Source organism: Hippopotamus amphibius, chromosome X (assembly GCF_030028045.1).
Source record: "Hippopotamus amphibius kiboko isolate mHipAmp2 chromosome X, mHipAmp2.hap2, whole genome shotgun sequence".
NCBI classification, from domain to species: Eukaryota; Metazoa; Chordata; class Mammalia; order Artiodactyla; family Hippopotamidae; genus Hippopotamus; species Hippopotamus amphibius.
Window position 1 is genome coordinate 63403390 of NC_080203.1, and position 16231 is coordinate 63419620.

The window sequence follows — 16231 nt, forward strand, 5'->3', positions numbered from 1 at the left end:
CCAATTAATTGTATTATCCATATAACAATATGAACCTATTTCCCTAAAACAAAGCAATACTCCGAACTAGAAATATCCAAGTGATAGGCAAGTTTTTGATATTCCTCCTAAACTAGTATCAAAATAATAGACAATCAGTTCTCAAAAATACCCAGCCATTACACATACATGATCCTACTGATGACATTTTAATTAGCTTTTCTTTGGTAATCTTGAATTTTCACATTTACTTTAATTCTTTTGCCATGGATGAGAAGAACTGGTGGTGGAGAATTCATAGTGAGTTTTTTGTTCAGTGTTTCTTCAATGTAAGACAGTTACAGTATGTTTGATTATTGGTTTTAGCACATTATATCCTATACTATTTTTATAGTAATATTAATTTTGCTCTTATAGTCTTGCCTTAAATCCTTTATCAGACTGTCTCTTACTAATAGTGCAAAACTTTATTAAATAAAATTGTATAATATACATAACACAAGGTGCAAATGTATTTTTCTTTTTTATGTTCCATTATTTTACCAGTTACATATGTAGTGTGTACTCAACAGAAATAAAGTTTTCTTCTCTTCCTGTACTACATTTTAGTGCCAATCTCTACAACCTAGATTCGTAAAATCCTAATAACAGTGTACTATGTTTACAGAGTGCTTTAAATTTGCAAATCTTTATAATGTTTATGATGGATATATAAAATGGTAATAGTAAATATTTCTCCTTTTACAGATGAAGAAGCTAAGATCAAGAGAAGTTGTGACTTCTATAATGTTACACAGATAGCAATTAAGACTAGAAATTTTCTGCCAGCTATTCCAGTCTTCCTTCTGCTACTACCTCAACCTCAATCTAGTCAAATAACTGTCCTTGTTCCATCCATATGTTAGCTATAACTATATCTTTCCAAGATATTTATTCAGTATTAGAAGTAGTATTAGTAGTATTAGGATAATCAACTGACTCAGAGATTGATTATACAATAGAAAGGCTTCTATCCTCTTTTTAAATTCAGTGTAGACATGCAATAAACTCAGACTGATGTAACCAATGCTCTTGAGTGGCTTTGCAGTGTGACCTCTCTTAGGACCTAATAGCAGATTAAACCCTGACCTACAAATATTGCTCTGTGAATACAGACCACTCACTGAATTTCCCAAATAGTCAGATATTGACATACGGTAAAGTAAAAATGAAATTTTTCTAACCTATCAACACAAAAATTTTAATAAATATTAAAATACTAAATATAATGCTACAAAAATACTGCCAATTGCCTAATATTAGGGTGATGGGGTGGAAATGTAAATAATCTGGTGGTTTCAGACAGAAAAATCTAATGGATTCCATGACTCTGAAACCAATGCCACCTCAAAGTTAATTTGACCTGATTGAATATTATTGATATATTATAAATTAGCCTTCATAAACAATGATAAGGTATCTTTCAAACATCTCCTCTTTCTATGTTACAATTACAGATTTATTCTGATAAATTGAAAAAGATAATCAGAGGCTGTGGAGAACACATCTTTCTTGGAAGAAACCCTGAGAGATGACAACACCAAAGAAAATATTCTCTGCCTCTGTATAAATCCACTTCCTCTGAGTAGTGGGCAACCTATCATATGAAGATAATCTGTTTAAAGCAGATGAAAAATAATCTCTCTTAAAGAGGTAATGATCAGAAAATGATGATAGACAGAGTAATTATATCTTCACTGACATCTGGTCTTAAAAACCGTTTGGGAAAAAATGAAGAGCAAGAAATAAAATAATAATATTCTGATACAGCAGCCACAGTGATTAATGTATTCTCTTATTACATCCAATTGAGAAATATATGTAGTCTAAAGAACTTAAGTTTGAGAACCTCCAATTTTGACATTTCCTAAAATTTTTATAGACTTTCAAAATGCATAGACCACGTGCTGATCACCAAAAAAACATCAAAACTCTGGTATGGTGAGTATATGTTTTGAAATTCCAAACTGGGTTTAATCAGGTTAATCTTTCAAGACTTAAATATTTCATTTCCAGGACTCCACTAGCTTACAGGGCTACTTTCAAATGACAATTTAAACAGAATTAGTTTGGAAGTTACTTGCTTTAGTTGTAATTGGTGGGATGAAAAGACTGAAATAAAGTGAGTGACATTGAGCTTCTTTGTGCAGAAATGATGACACTGAGTAGAACACTGATTCTTCCCAGCCAGGGGACTCTGATGTCAATATCAGACTATCTCTTACACATCTTCACTGAATAAAATTTTCTATATTTAAAAATTCCTATGCAGACACATATTTTTCCCTTCTAATACTTTTAACAGACTTCATATACAGACACAAGAATGCTTAAAACAAAAATGATGGATTATACCAAGTGTTAATAATAAAGTGGAGAAACCGGAACTCTCATACTCTGCTTGATGATGGGAGTATAAAACTACTTGGAAGAATCTATAAAACCTAAAATAAGAGTATCTTATACTACATTATTATATATATACATATTCCTCATATGAGGAATGAGGGCATATGTCCACCAAAAGACATGAAGAAAAACACATGAATGAGCATAGAAACACTATTCATAATAGCTCCCCAAAATGGAAACAACCCAAAAGTCCCTCAACATTAGAATGACAAAATAAATTGTGATATATTCATATAGTGGAATATTACGCAGCAATAAAAAAGAACTATCACTACACATAAAAAGATGCATGTAGGGACTTCCCTGATGGCACAGTGGTTAAGAATCTGCCTGCCAATGCAGGGGACACAGGTTCAATCCCTGATCCAGAAATATCCAACATGCCACAGAGCAACTAAGCCCGTGTGCCACAATACTGAACCTACATACCACAACTACTGAAACCCATGTTCCCTAGAGGCCACATGCCACAACTACTAAGCCCATGTGCTGCAAGAACTGAAGCCCATGTGCCTAGAGCCCATGATGCACAACAAGAGAAGCCACTGCAAAGGGAAGCACACACACCACAATGAAGAGTAGGCCCTGCGTACCACAACTAGAGAAAGCCCACTCACAGCAACGAAGACCTAACGCAGCCAAAAATAAATAAATAAATAATAAATAAACCTTTAAAAAAAAACATGAATGTATTTCACAGACAAAAATGAATAAAAGAAGCCAGATACAAAAGGCTACATACATCACGATTCTATTTAGAGGAAGCTCAATAATAGGCAAACAGAAATGCAGATGGCCAACAGGCACAGGAAAAGATGCTCAACATCACTAATCATCAGAGAAATGCAAATCAAAACTACAATGAGATATCACCTCACATCTGTCACAATGGCCATTATGAAAAAGTCTACAAATAATAAATGCTGCAGAGGATGCGGAGAATATTGAACCATCGTCCACTGTTGCTGGGAATGGAAATTGGTGCAGTGACTGGGGAAAACAGTGGAGGTTTCTCCACTGTTTCTCAAAAAACTAAAAATAGAACTACCATATGACACACCAGTTTTGCTCCTGGGTATATCTGGAAACAAAAACACTAATTTAAGAAGGTGCATGCATCCCAGTGTTCATACCAGTATTATTTACAATAGCCAAGATATGGAAACAACCCAAGTGCCCATCAACAAATGAATGGATAAAGAACTTGTGGTATATATATATATATATATATATATATATATATATATATATGAATATTACTCAGCCGTAAAAAAGAATGGAGTTTTCCAATTTGCAACAACATGGATGGACTTGCAGGGCATTATGCTAAATGAAATGTCAGACAGTGAAAGATAAATACTGCATCATATCATTTATATGTGGAATCTAAAAAGTACAACGAATTACTGAATAATAACAAAAAAGAAGCAGAGTTAAAGATATAGTGAACAAACTAGTGGTTACCAGTGGGGAGAGGGAAAGAAGGAGGGGCAGAGAGAGAGGACTCAAATCAATAAAATTAGAAATGAAAAAGGAGAAGTTACAATGGACGCCACAGAAATAAAAAGCACCATCAGAGACTACTACAAGCAACCATATGCCAATAAAATGGACAACCTGGATGAAATGGACAGATTCTTAGAAAGGTATAAACTTCCAAGGCTGAAACAGGAAGAAATAGAAAATATCAATGGACCAATCATAAGTAATGAAATTGAAACTGTGATTAAAAATCTTCCAAAAAACAAATATCCGAGACCCGATGGATTCACAGGTGAATTTTATCAAACATTTAGAGAAGAGCTAACACCCATCCTTCTCAAGCTCTTCCAAAAATTTGCAGAGGAAGGAACACTCCCAAACCCATTTTATGAGGCCACCATCACCCTGATACCAAAACCAGACAAAGATACTACAAAAAAAAGTTACACACAGATATCACTGATGAATTTAGATGCAAAAATCCTTAACGAAATCCTAGCAAACAAAATCCAATAACACATAAGAAGGATCATATACCATGATCAAGTGGGGTTTATCCCTGGAATGCAAGGATTCTTCAATATACGCAAATCAGTCAATGTGATACACCATATTAACAAACTGAAGGATAAAAACCACATGATCATCTCAATAGATGCAGAAAAAGCTTTTGACAAAATTCAACACCCATTTATGATAAAAACTCTCCAGAAAGTGGGCATAGAGGGAAGCAACCTCAACATAGTAAAGGTCATATATGATAAACCCACAGCAAACATCATTCTCAATGGTGAAAAACTGAAAGCATTCCCTCTAAGATCAGGAACAAGACAAGGATGTCCACTATCACCACTGCTATTCAACATAGTTTTGGAAGTCCTTGCCACAGCAATCAGAGAAGAAAAAGAAATAAAAGGAATCCAAATTGGAAAAGAAGAAGTAAAACTGTCACTGTTTGTAAATGACATGATACTATACATAGAAAATCCTAAAGATGCCACCAGAAAACTACTTGAGCTAATCCATGAATTTGGTAAAGTTGCAGGATACAAATTTAACACACAGAAATCTCTTGCATTTCTATACACTAACAATGAAAGATCAGAAAGAGAAATTAAAGAAACAATCCCATTCACCATTGCAACAGAAAGATACCTAGGAATAAACCTAACTAAGGAGGTAAAAGGTCTGTACTCAGAAAACTATAACACTAATGAAAGAAATCAAAGATGACAGAAACAGATGGCGAGATACACCATGTTCTTGAATTGGAAGAATCAACATTGTGAAAATGACTACACTACCCAAAGCAATTTACAGATTCAATGCAATCCTGATCAAATTACCAATGGCATTTTTAACAGAACTAGAACAAGAAACTTTACCATTTGTATGGAAATTCCAAACACTCCGAATACCCATAGAAATCTTGAGAAGGAAAAATGGAGTTGGTAGAATCAGACTCTCTGACTTCAAACTATACCACAAGGCTACAGTGATCAAGATATTATGGTGCTGGCACAAAAATAGAAATATAGCTCAATGGAACAGGATAGAAAGCCCAGAGATAAACTATGGTCAACTAATCTATGACAAAGGAGGCAAGGATATACAATGGAGAAAAGACAGCCTCTTCAATGAGTGGAGCTGGGAATACTGGACAGCTCCATGTAAAAGAATGAAATTAGAACATTTCCTAACACCATACACAAAAATAAACTCAAAAAGGATTAATGACCTAAATATACGGCCAGACACTATAAAACTCCAAGAGGAAAACACAGGAAGAACACACTTTGACATAATTCACCACAAGATCTTTTTTTGTTCCACCCCATAGAGTAATGGAAATAAAAACAAAAATAAATAAGTGGGACCTAATGAAACTTAAAAGCTTCTGCACTACAAAGGAAACTACAAGCTAGACGAAAAGACAACCCTCAGAATGGGAGAAAATATTTGCAAACGAATCAACAGACAAAGGATTAATCTCCAATATAAAAACAGTTCATCCAGCTCAATATCAAAAGAACAAACAACCCAATCCAAAAGTGGGCAGAAGACCTAAATAGGCATTTCTCCAAAGAAGACATACAGATGGCCAAGAGGCACATGAAAAGCTGCTCAACATCACTAATTATTCGAGAAATGCAAATCGAAACCAAAATGAGGTATCATCTTACACTGGTTAGGATGAACATCATCAGAAACTCTACAAACAGTAAATGCTGGAGAGGGTGTGGAGAAAAGGGAATGCTCTTGCACTGTTGGTGGGAATGTAAACTGATACAGCCACTTGGAGAACAGTATGGAGGTTCCTTGAAAAACTAAAAATAGAGTTACCATATGACCCAGCAATCCCATTACTGGGCATATACCCAGAGAAAACCATAATTCAAAAAGACACAAGCACTCCAATGTTCATTGCAGCACTATTTACAATAGCCATGACATGGAAGCCACCTAAATGTCCATCAAAAGATGAATGGATAAAGAAGATGTGGTACATATACACAATGGAATATTACTCAGCTGTAAAAAATGAATGAAACTGGGACATCTGTAGAGACATGGATAGACTTAGAGACTGTCATATAGAGTGAAGTGAGTCAGAAAGAGAAAAACAAATATCGTATATCAACACATATATGCGGAATATAGAAAAATGGTACAAAGCAACCGGTTTGCAAGGCAGAAACAGAGACACAGATGTAGAGAACAAACATATGGACACCAAGTGGAGAAAGCGGGGGATTTTGTGGGCAACGAATTGGGAGATTGGAATTGCCATATATACATTACTAATAAGAAAAAAAATACCAAATTGTACACTCTAAATATATGCAGTTTATTGTATGTTAACTGTATCTCAATAAAAGTTCTTAAAAAAAAGTTAAAAAAAAGAAGTAGGGGCAATATAGGGGTAGGGAATGAAGAAAGACAAACTATTAGGTATAAAATAAGCTACAAGGATATATTATAATACACAGGGAATATAGCCAATATTCTATAATAACTATAAAGGAAGTATTACCTATAAAAAATAATAGGCAAACAAATATATGATGATAAATGTAAGAATACAGCTTAACCTTTGGCAGGGTGATAGAATTTGAAAAGGGCAAAAAAAGGGGGGGGCTTTTGGGGTGTTGCTGATGCTCTAATTCAGGGTGCTGGCTTCACAAACACAGCTGTGTTCCACTTGTGAAAATTAATCAAGCTGTATACTTATGATTTGTGCACGCCTCTGTAGGTATATTTCATTAAAGTGGAAAGAAAAGAAAATTAACAACCTAAAGTAAACAACTTAAATTAGTTACCTCAAAGTACACAGCAGTAACCATGACTGCTGTATCTCATCACTCTTAGCTATAATAATACTACCTTAACTATGACATAAACTGTGATGAATAAGATTTGGTATTGTGACCTTACTGTTTTCTCTATTAGCAGAGAAGTGGCTCACTGGCAACAAAAATTCAAATCCTAAAGATTCCTCTTTGTTTTCCTTTGATTTTTAGTACTTCTCACTTTCTAGCAGTTACCCCATTAATCCTCATAAGTATACACACACTAAAGCCATCCTGTTGTGGATGAATTATTTTATCATGATTTATCTTTGTTTAGTTTAAATAACAATGTTAATATTTTTTAAATGAAAACTCTCTTTTATTGAATTTTAAAATAAAATTCAGTTATCCCACGAATCAACTGAACTCAAGACAAAACTTTAAAAAATCTTATATTTTGATTAATTTCATGTTCTTGCATTATATACTGACAGGGACACACACTCATTATGCCATGCAAACTATTATTCTATCTGAACTGCTCTTTTATATAAATACAGATACAATCAGAGAAAAGCAATGGGCAATTTTATTAAAGTAAACACTATCCAAATGCTGAGTTTTCATTAAGTAAATACAGTACTGTTGTAGTAGCTTAATAAATGGGTGACTTTTGCTGGAATATTATATTTTTACCAACATATACATCATTTTCAAAGTTTAAGAATAGGTTTCATAACTATAAAAAGCTGCTAGTTTGGCATTTGGTTTTGTTGTTGTTGTTGTTTTGTTTTGCTTTTTTGCTATGAAGGACTTACTTCCTTGCAAGAATGTATCATGTGTGTCTAGTGCTACCAGATAGCCCATGAAAATATTTTAAGGTTTTTAAAGGAGGAAATAAAGCTATACTTAAAAGTTGGTCAGCATAGCAAAATATTAAATCAAGGCTAATGACCCCTCCTTTATTTTTAACCCAACCTGGATTGTCAGAAATACACTATGAATGCTTCCTATATCATCAGGAAAAACTTGATGATGTTTAGGAAGGGGAACCTACCAAAAGGCATCTAAAGATCATCACACAAAAATGAGGCCAATGAGGTAAAAAGAGTGATTGCGGATAAATCATTAGAATTAAGAAATATTTATTACTATGAATATGACACTGCAAAATGTGTCAAGTAAAACTATAACAGAACCTCACTTAGCCAAAAATATCCACGAATGAATTATTTTCATTTTGGAAATTCTGATTACCTCAGGATAAAGGAGAAAACTGCTTTTGTTTCAAAACTTGAACAACATTGATCAAAAATGATTAAAGATCTCACAAGATCACACGATCACAATTCTGCATGTCAATGACCACGTCAAATGTAGAAAAAAGAGAGGACAAAATATGTACTGCCAAAGGTTACTCCATCAAAGTCACCTGTTCTAGATTTTCAACAATAATATGATGCATATTTTTCCCTTTTTAAATAAGCTTCCTTTTTTTACAAACATTTTACATGCATTTATTTCTTCTAATGTTCACAGAAAACACTATGAAGTATGTATCATTATTTTTTTGAAAGTGTACAATTTGATATTTTTTTCTTATTAGTAATGTATATACGGCAATCCCAATCTCCCAATTCATCCTACCTCAACCCCCGACCCCCGCTTTCCCACCTTGGTGTCCATAAGCTTGTTCTCTACATCTGTGTCTCTATTTCTGCCTTACAAACTGGTTGATCTGTACTATTTTTCTATATTCCACATATATGCATTAACATACGATATTTGTTTTCCTCTTTCTGACTTACTTCACTCTGTATGACAGTCTCTAAGGCTATCCATGTCTCTACAAATGTCCCAATTTCGTTCAATTTTACAGCTGAGTAATATTCCATTGTATATATTTACCACATCTTCTTTATGCATTCAACTGTTGATGGACATTTCGGTGGCTCCCATGTCCTGGCTATTGTAAAGAGTGCTGCAATGAACATTGGGGTGCATGTGTCTTTTTGAATTATGGTGTTCTCTGGGTATATGCCGAGGAGTGGGATTGCTGGGTCATGTGGTAATTCTATTTTTAGTTTTGCAGGGAACCTCCATACTGTTCTGCATAGTGGCTGTATCAATTTTCATTCCCACCAACAGTGCAGGAGGGTTCCCTTTTCTCCACACCCTCCCCAGCATTTACCATTTCTAGATTTTTTGATGATGGCCATTCTGACCGGTGTAAGGTAATACCTCAATTTGGTTTTGATTTTCATTTCTCTGATGATTAGTGATGTTGAGCATCTTTTCATGTGTTTGCTGGCCATTTGTATATCTTCTTTGGAGAAATGTTTATTAGGTCTTCTGCCCACTTTTGGATTGCATTGTTTGTTTTTTTGATATTGAGCTTCATGAACTGTTTATGTATTTTGGAGATTAATCCTTTGTCCATTAACTCATTTGCAAATATTTTCTCCCATTCTGAGGCTTGGTTTTCAACTTGTTTATACTTTCCTTTGCTGAGCAAAATCTTTTAATTTTCATTAGGTCCCACTTATTTATTTTTGTTTTTATTTCCAATACTCAAGGAGTTGAGTCAAAAAAGATCTTGCTGTGATTTATGTCAAAGAGGGTTCTTCCTATGTTTCCCTCTAGGAGTTTTCTAGTGTCTGGCCTTACATTTAGGTCTTTAATCCATCTTGAGTTTACTTTTGTGTATGGTGCTAGGAAGTGTTCTAATTTCATTCTTTTACATGCAGCTGTCCAGATTTCCTAGCAACACTTATTGAAGAGGCTGTCTTTTCTCCATTGTATATCCTTGCCTCCTTTGTCATAGATTAGTTGATCACAGTTGATCTCTGGGCTTTCTATCCTGTTCCAATGATCTACATTTCTGTTTTTGTGCCATGCCATTTTGTCTTGTTAACTGTAGCTTTATAGTATACTCTGAAGTCAGGGAGTCTGATTCCTTCAGCTCCGTTTTTTTCCCTCAAGCTTGCTTTGGCTATTCGGGGTTTTTTGTGTTTCCATAAAAATTTTAGGATTTTTTGTTCTAGTTCTGCAAAAAATGCCATTGGTAATTTGATAGGGATTGCATTGAAGCTGTAGATTGCTTTGGGTAGTATAGATATTTTCACAATGTTGCTTCCTCCAATCCAATAACATGGTATATCTCTCCATCTGTTTGTGTCATCTTTGATTTCTTTCATTAGTGTTTTATAGTTTTCTGAGTACAGACCTTTTACTTCCTTAGTTAGGTTTATTCCTAGGTATTATATTCTTTTTGTTGCAGTGGTGAATGGGATTGTTTCCTTAATTTCTCTTCATGCTCTTTCATTATTAGTGTATAGGAATGCAAGAGATTTCTGTGTGTTAATTTTGTATCCTGCAACTTTACCAAATTCATGGATTAGCTCAAGTAGTTTTCTGGTGCCATCTTTGACAGTTTTACTTCTTTTCCAATTTGGATTCCTTTTATTTCTTTTTCTTCTCTGATTGCTGTGGCAAGGACTTCCAAAACTATGTTGAATAGTAGTGGCGAGAGTGGACATCCTTGTCTTGTTCCTGATCTTAGAGGGGATGCTTTCAGTTTTTCACCATTGAGAATGATGTTTGCTGTGGGTTTGTCATCTTTGGCCTTTATTATGCTGAGGTAGGTTCCCTCTATGCCCACTTTCTGGAGAGTTTTTGTCATAAATGAGTGTTGCATTTTGTGAGAAGCTTTTTCTACATCTACTGTGATGATCATATGGTTTTTATCCTTCAATTTGTTAATATAGTGTATCACATTGATCAGTTTGCATATATTGAAGAATCCTTGCTTCCCTGAGATAAATCCTACTTCATCATGATGTATGATCCTTTTAATGTGTTGTTGGATTCTATTTGCTAATATTTTCTTCAGGATTTTTGCCTCTAAATTTATCAGTAATATTGGTGTGTAATTTTCTTTTTTTCTAGTATCTTTGTCTGGTTTTGGTATCAGGGTGATGGTGGCCTCGTAGAATGAATTTGGGAGTGTTCCTTCCTCTGCAAATTTCTGGAAGAGTTTGAGAAGGATGGGTGTTAGCTCTTCTTTAAATGTTTGATAGAATTCACCTTTGAATCCCTCTGGTCCTGGACTTTTGTTTGTTGGAGATTGTTAATCACAGTTTCAATTTCGTTACTTGTGATTTGTCTGTTGATATTTTCTATTTCTTCCTGATTCAGCCTTGGAAAGTTATACCTTTCTAAGTATTTTTCCATTTCTTCCAGGTTGTCCATTTAATTGGCATATAGTTGCTTGTAGGAGTCTCTTATGATGCTTTTTATTTCTGCATTGTCCATTGTAACTTCTCCTTTTTCATTTCTAATTTTATTTGATTCCTCTCCTTTTTCTTGATGAGTCTAGCGAAAGGTTTATAAATTTTGTTTATCTTCTCAAAAAACCAGCTTTCAGTTTTATTGATCTTTGCTATTGTTTTCTTTTTTTCTATTCCATTTATTTCTGCTCTGATCATTATGATTTATTTCCTTCTACTAACTTTGGGTTTTGTTTGTTCTTCTTTCTCTAGTTTCTTTAAGATGTTAGGTTAGATTGTTTATTTGGGATATTTCTTGTTTCTTGAGGTAGGATTGTATTGCTATAAACTTCCCCCTTAGAACTGCTTTTGATGCAACCCATAGGTTTTGGATCATTGTGTTTTCATTATCATTTGTCCCTAGGTATTTTTTGATTTCCTCTTTGATTTCTTCAGTAATCTTTTGGTTATTTAGTAGCATATTGTTTATCCTCCATGTGTTTGTGTTTTTTACAGTTCTTTTTCCTCTAATTTTTTTCTAATATCATACTGTTGTGATCACAAATGATGCTTGATACGATTTCAATTTTCTTAAATTTACCAAGGCTTGATTTGTGATGCAAAATGTTAACTATCCTGGAGAATGTTCTCTGTGCACTTGAGAAGAAAGTGTAACCTGCTGCTTTTGGGTGGAATGCCCTATAAATATCAGTTAAATCTATCTGGTCTATTGTGTCATTTAAAGATTTTGTTTGATCTGTCCATTGGTGTAAGTGGAGTGTTAAAAGTCCCCCAGTATTATTGTGTTATTGTCAATTTCCTCTTTTATAGTTATTAGCATTTGCTTTATGTATTGAGGTATTCCTATATTGGGTGCATATGTATTTATACATGTTATATCCTCTTCTTGGATTGATCCCTTGATCATTATGTAGTGTCCTTTTTTGTCTCTTGCAACATTTTTTATTTTAAAGTCTATTTTATCTGCTCTGAGTATTGCTACTCCAGTTTTCTTTTGATTTCTGTTTGCATTGAATATCTTTTTCTACCCCCTCACTTTCAGTCTGTATGTGTCCCTAGGTCTAAACTGGATCTCTTATAGACAGCATATATATGGGTCTTGTTTATGCATCCATTCGACCAGTCTGTGTCTTTTGGATGGAGCATTAATTCATTTACATTCAAGGTAATTATCGATATGTATGTTCCTATTACCATGTTCTTAGTTGTTTTTGGTTTGTTTTGGTAGGTCCTTTTCTTCTCCTGTGTTTCTCACTTAGAGTAGTTCCTTTAGCATTTGTTGTAGGGCTGCTTTAGTGGTGCTGAATTCTCTTAGCTGTTGCTTATCTGTAAAGCTTTTGATTTCTCCATTGATTCTGAATGAGATCCTTGCTGGGCAGAGTATTCTTGGGTGTAGGTTCTTCCCTTTCATCACTTTAAATATATCATGCCACTCCCTTCTGGCTTGCAGAGTTTCTGCTGAAAGATCAGCTGCTAACCTCCCATAGGAGTTCCCTTGTATGTTATTTGTCATTTTTCCCTTGTTGCTTTTAATAACTTTTCCTTGTCTTTAATTTTTGTCAATTTGATTGCTATGTGTCTTGGCATTTTCTCCTTGGGTTTATCCTGCCTGGGACTCTTTGCACGTCCTGGACTTGGGTGGCTATTTCCTTTCCCAAGTTAGGGAAATTTTCAACTATAATCTCTCCAAATATTTTCTCAGGCCCTTTTTCTCTCTCTCTCTCTCTTTTCCTTCTGGGACCCCTATAATGTGAATGTTGGTGTGTTTAATGTTTTCCCAGAGGTCTCTTAGGCTGTCTTCAGTTCTTCTCATTCTTTTTTTCTTCATTCTTTTCTGTGTCAATGATTTTCACCATTCTGTCTTCCCAGACACTTATCCATTCTTCTGCCTCAGTTATTCTGCATTGGTTCCTTCTTGTGTATTTTTCATTTCAGTTATTGTATTCCTTCTTGTGTACTTTTCATTTCAGTTATTGTATTCTTATCTCTGTTTATTCTTTAATTTTTCTAGGCCTTTTTTAAACTTTTCTTGCATCTTTCTTTATATAAATTTGTTTATTTTATTTATTTATTGGCTGTGCTGGGTCTTCGTTGCTGCACACGGGCTTTCTCTAGTTGCTGCGAGTGGGGGCTACTCTTCATTGTGGTGCGCAGGCTCCTCATTGTAGTGGCTTCTCTTGTTGTGGAGCACGGGCCCTAGGCATGTGGGCTTCAATAGTTGTGACACATGGGCTCAGTAGTTGTGGCTCACGGGCTCTAGGGTGCAGGCTCAACAGTTGTGGCACACGGGCTTAGTTGCTCTGTGGCATGTGGAATCTTCCCAGGGCAGGGCTCAAACCCGTGTCCCTTGCATTGGCAGGCAGATTCTTTACCACTGTGCCACCTAGTAAGTCCTTCTTGCATCTCTTTGATCTTTGCATCCAGTCTTTTTTCAAAGTCCTGGATCATCTTCACTATCATTATTCTTAATTCTTTTTCTGGAAGGTTTCCTGTCTCCACTTCGTTTAGTTGTTTTTCTAAGGTTTTATCCTGTCCCTTCATCTGGTACAAAATCCTCTGCCTTTTCATTTTCTCTATTTTTCTGTGGCTGTGGTTTTCATTCCACAGGCTGCAGAAGTATAGTTCTTCTTGATACTGCCGTCTGCCCTCTGGTGGATGAGGCTTTAAATAGGCTTCCTTTTAATAGTGAATTATAGGGGAAATAATTATATGAGACATAAAATATATGTGCTTCTGTTAACAATTGTGTTTTCAACTTCATAGTTCTTTTACTTACTCCTACATTCATGTATTCATTCAGTAAGCATTTACTATGTGCCCACAAAGTATGAGACACTGTTTGCTGGTTGAGGATACAAACTCAAATAAGAGATGGTTCTTGTCCTGGAGATTATGTCCAGTGGGAAAGTCAAGTAAGTAAAAACTGCTATCAAACACCTTAATAAGTGCTTTATAAGACTATGGAGACACAGCAGAACAAGGTCGTGAGGAGAGGAGTGCTTGCTGTACTGCCGCCATTTCTTCAGCCTTCAGTTTCTGCACCTTTCGCAGCGCTATGTTGGCACAAAGCATCCAGAGGTTCACAACCTCTGTGGTCCGTAGGAGCCACTATGAGGAGGGTCCAGGGAAGAATTTACCATTTTTGGTGTAAAACAAGTGGCGGTTACTAGCTATGATGACTTTGTACCTTGGGTCTGGTTTTGCTGCACCTTTCTTTATAGTAAGACACCAACTGCTTAAAAAATAATCTGTGAAACAGATATGAAGAGGAGCATTTTAAAATGTGCAGTCTCTGAAAAAAGGAATCGAACTCTTGAATTCAGCATCCTAGATATGTTTGTAAATAAACTCATGGCATAAATCCTTAATGCCTCTTCTCTGAAATATGAAACATGATAATTGAGATGTGCTTTTTATTTGGGTAATACTGTGTTATTAGTTCCTTAATACGTAAATGATTTAGCTTATTTCTTGGTCTTAAATTCTGAATTTTATTTTTTGATTCCTGGGTCAGGAATTTGTCTATAATTCATTATAAAAGAGAAATGCAAACTTTGTCCTGTAACTTTTTTTTTAACTTAAAGGTAGAAAAAAGTTTTAGTGTTTTTTTTTACTTTAAAGGAATAAATTCATTTTTCGCCATGAGTGATAATTAGTTAATCATTAGGAAAACCAGTGGTGTTATACAGATTTAAGTTCAAGAGCTTCATTTTTTCCTCTAGACCTGTACCCTAACACTGAAATTTTTGCCTTGATAAAATGTGCTGCTGACCAATATTAGTCTTGTTTAGACTGAATGAAAGAATATTTGAAATGCAATGTAATAGCATGTGAGACAATATAAGAAATATTCCCATTTTATTCTGAGATGTCTCTGATCAGTAACTATCAGTGAATCAAAATTATGAGTATTGAAATGCTGCTTACCACTTAAAATGTAATGACTTAGTTCCTAGGGCTTTATATTAGGGCAAGGGGAAAGTAATTAGCTACTGAATATTTTAATCCCAGTTTGGTCACTAGAATACATATCTTTAGGCTCTTCAGTAACCACCTGGCAACTACTTAAATATGGATGCATTTTAGTCTAAGTGACTTCGTCCAACTATCCCATGTATTTGTATGTTGTTTTTGGATTATCCATTGATGGGTCAGATGTTATTCTGTTCTTGGAGAGTTTTTCTATATAACATTAATGATTTCTACCTTTGGGAATAGTAGAAGCAAGAGTAAGAGTTTAGGGTTCATAAAATGATTTTGAATTCTTGGTTCAAATCTTTGCTAAATTACAAATTTAGCCTTCTGGGTTTTCTTGGAGGAAATGTGAATAGAGTCTTCTTCCTATTTTGAGATTCGCTGAACTGTATAAAAACATTTTAAGTCCTGGCAAGTCCTAAATGAATGGTTTTATTTTCCTGATTTAAAATATGTCAAGAGCCAAAAGGAACCTAGTATTTTACAGTAAGGTGTAGGTAGAAAATGTCATTTATTAAATTTGTCTTTCTGAGTTGAATTAAAAAAAAAAGAATATGGACATTGTTATATCAGCAAAGAAGAGGCTCATCTAAATCTGACTGATCAGACGCACCCCAGAGAAGGTATGAACTACATGAACACATAACCTAGATGAAGATGGTATACAGAAGTAACTGCATGTCTAAAGAGGTGAAACAGCATGAAGTACATGTAGTTCAATATGGCTGCAGTAAAGGCTGGTGGCAAGAAATGGTGGAAAAGGAG

At 34.8% G+C, this 16231-nt stretch overlaps 1 protein-coding gene and 1 pseudogene across 1 annotated transcript in view; one reads left to right on the forward strand and one right to left on the reverse strand.

Moving 5' to 3' along the window:
• The window catches only part of DACH2 (dachshund family transcription factor 2), a 632298-nt gene that overhangs the window by 547147 nt on the left and 68920 nt on the right, over positions 1 to 16231 (reverse strand). The gene's annotated exons all lie outside the window — the stretch shown is intronic.
• On the forward strand, positions 14546 to 15048 carry LOC130842664 (cytochrome c oxidase subunit 7C, mitochondrial-like; annotated as a pseudogene).